The 3,491-nt window shown below is 36.2% G+C and overlaps 1 long non-coding RNA gene across 1 annotated transcript in view; it reads left to right on the forward strand.

Moving 5' to 3' along the window:
- The window catches only part of LOC111083126, a 25,796-nt gene that overhangs the window by 9,934 nt on the left and 12,371 nt on the right, over positions 1-3,491 (forward strand). The window contains exon 2 of the long non-coding RNA XR_002608813.1: positions 195-325. This is a non-coding gene — a long non-coding RNA (uncharacterized LOC111083126). The remainder of the gene's footprint in view (positions 1-194; positions 326-3,491) is intronic.

Below are 3,491 nucleotides of genomic sequence, written 5' to 3' on the forward strand. Positions count from 1 at the left end.
CCCAAAAACTTTGTCTTCAAAATAAGGGTGCGTCTTATATTCCGAAAAATACGGTATACGTAAAAAGTCTGGTACTTCGTAGATGTTGTAGCAACATGTTTCAGTTTCTCACAAACCATAATGTTAACTTTACAGTTAAGTGATTTCATTTAAGTATTGTGTAATAGACGTACGTGTCTTCTTAATTAAACCAGTTTCTTATGTTGCTGGGACAAGTACGTCTACTGTGACGGTGTAGGAATGTTCTTCTAATACCAGCAGTGAGGCCTACGAGTTGTATGTTTTTTACGGTGGCACCTTGTGCTTGGATTATATCTATCAGCAGGTTAGTTAATTTTATTACTTATTATGCACGTGATTTCAGTTCGTTGTCAAAAGAGAATGATATATTTTGAGTTAAAGATGACATCAGTGTTTTTTACGTTCTTATTAAATACTTGTTTGTTAGTAGTTAAACGCAAATGTACATAATGGGCTATCTGTGATGTGGCCACCAGGGGCATCGAAACCCGGTTTTTAGCGTTATTAGTCTTCAGACTTGCCGCTGTGCCAATGGAGAGCTCAGGATAAATTAATAATCACACTATAGAGAATCTGTCACGTGCACCAGCCCTAAGCAGCTCGTGCCATTAGTCATGAAAATTGTGATTCACGTTTCAAGTATTTTTGTTTCTTGAAGTTAGAAAGTAAAAACTTGTTAATTAATTCTTACCGCCTGACTCTAGATTACTAGAAAAAAATGTTTATTTGGAAATAACTTAGTTAAAAAATTATCCGCTTGTGTCGTGTCTCATTAATTAAATTTGATTTATATCAACATATGAAGAGACCGGTATTGAAAACAATAAATAAAGGTACAGATAAAACAATAACTAGATATACAGACAAAACAAACTTTAATGAATTTGTCCTTTCTCGGGTGTTATTACTATAATATCCCGTGTCTTACCACGTGTTTTTACTATAATATCCCGTGTCTTACCACGTGTTTTTACTATAATATCCCGTATCTTACCACAACACTTAGTATGTACATAAATTGTTCAGAAACTTGTCTTTCTCTGTCTGTCCAGAATTCACGAAAATTGATGACAACTACCACGTCTGTCGTTTCACAGCCGACGTGGTGAACGCTGGTATTGAACGAAAGGCCTCGTTGGCAGCACTTTCACCCATAAGAATTGATGTTTGCTTATTTTCTGCCCTTTTCTCTAAAATCTTATTGTGATTTCCCCCGAAACACTAGGATTTCCGTTTGAGACTCCTGGTGTCGATTTTATTTAATAATCTTATTTCAGAATATTCTTTCCACCGAATGATTATGTATTGAACGCGAGCCTGGCAAGGCCGGGTGGTTATGGGCTCGCAATCTATGGGTTACGGGATCGAAACCCTTTCAACCGTGGTGGTATTATAATGTGACTGTCGACACCATTATTTGTTGACAAATAGTAGTCCGAGAGTTGGCGGTAGGTGGTATTGACTGGCTGCCTTTCCTCTTGTTTATCACTTGAAAATTAGGGACAGATAGCCCTCGAGTTGACTTGCGCGAAAATTCAACAAATAACTATTCAATGCTTGTTGTTTTTGGTAATTAACCTACTCCGAACTTAACCAACATTGTACATCACATGACGGACGGGTAAATTTTTCGGTAAGCGAGTGTCTTCATTATAGACTTAGTCATGCTTCCAAAGCTTTCAACACCCATGGTAACTGTCTCTTAAGTGTGTCATTTCTTGTTCCCGGATGTCTGAGAATCGGCCCGCAATGACTGTTGAGTAAGTAAGATGACTAAGTGGTTTAATAACATGTACCTGCATGTACTCTTAAGTTGTGAAATCCCAGGTTCGATGTCGGCAACACCTAACAACGGCTAACTTAAATATATATATATTTTTTCATAAGTGGTTTTATAAACTTAATTGGTCGTCGTTTGGTGGCGTTGCACAAAAATATCGCGGGTGTTTTAGAAATGATCACTTATGGTAAACAATGAACGTGTAATCATGACATGTGTATGTTTATTATTAAACATGTGTAAGTAAATCATATATTTAGATATTAGGTGAGCCAGGGCTAGACAGAAATGTTTATTGTAGGGTGTAAAGGACATTGTTTCCACGTTAGATGTCGTAACTCTACACTTTTTATGGATTTATATAAATAAATGTCAATATGTATGTTCCTCATAAGTTTCAACATTTCTTGGCCATTAACCACCAAACACGACGCAGTGATACGGGATGTCATGTGGGGGTTGGGAGTTAACCCCCCTATCTAATTTCGGAGAAATACCAAATCAGCACAACTTGACACTGATACAGGATGACACGAGGAAGATCATGAGGGGGTATGACCCCCATCTAATTTCATATTGATAGAATTCTTGAAAACAGTACGTCTTTTCAGTATTGATACCTTTATATATATTTTTTTACACTTTTAATGTTTATTATGTTAATAAATAAATAAATAGAAGCACAATTTCCTATCCTTTGTTACAAAGTTTTTATTTCTCCCATTAAAGAGACAGGTAATGCAGCTAGTCCTCAATAAAACTGTTTTCTCCAACCTGAATTAGTTCATACTAACGTAACATTCACCTTCACTTACAAGGTGGATAAAACAAAGTTTGTTGACCTTATTATGTTGCCCTCTGTATACACTTGTTTTGTTAGCAGGCTGGTGTTGAGAGAAATGTTGCCTGGTTATAAAACTGTTTTCTCCAACCTGAATTAGTTCATACTAACGTAACATTCACCTTCACTTACAAGGTTTGTGGATAAAACAAAGTTTGTTGACCTTATTATGTTGCCCTCTGTATACACTCGTTTTGTTAGCAGGCTGGTGTTGGGAGAAATGTTGCCTGGTTATAAAACTGTTTTCTCCAACCTGGATTAGTTCATACTAACGTAACATTCACCTTTATTTACAAGGTGGATAAAACAAAGTTTGCTGACCTTATTATGTTGCCCTCTGTATACACTCGTTTTGTTAGCAGGCTGGTTGGTGTTGGGAGAAATGTTGCCTGGTTGTGTAGAGTAACTCGGAACATCAAGCAGCTAAAGATGTCATTTTTTTATTGTCCACTTCGTTTTCGTCTTTAGTCGCTAAAATCTTGTGTTTGTCAAAGATATATTTTTGTAGTGACGAGAATGTAGAACCTCGTGTATTTTTAACTCAATATTAACACAGAATAACCTATATTGTGTTAAACAATTTAAATAACTAGAGGGATACTCAGTATAACGCATACCGCTGCCACGCAGCGTTGATCATATTCGGTCCTAAAAAATACGAAAAATGTATCCATATGTCTGTTGTTATCAACAGACACGAACCATTTTCAGCAGGACAATGAGGAATAATATTCTACGTGGGAAAAATCAGAAAATTATCAGAATTAAAATATCCTGAGTGGTCACAAGTAAATAGACACCTAATTTTTCGTCATTTAACTGATTTATGCTAACTAATTTGTGTTCACA

The sequence above is a fragment of the Limulus polyphemus genome, unplaced genomic scaffold, assembly GCF_000517525.1.
Source record: "Limulus polyphemus unplaced genomic scaffold, Limulus_polyphemus-2.1.2 Scaffold8269, whole genome shotgun sequence".
In the NCBI taxonomy this organism is placed as follows: Eukaryota; Metazoa; Arthropoda; class Merostomata; order Xiphosura; family Limulidae; genus Limulus; species Limulus polyphemus.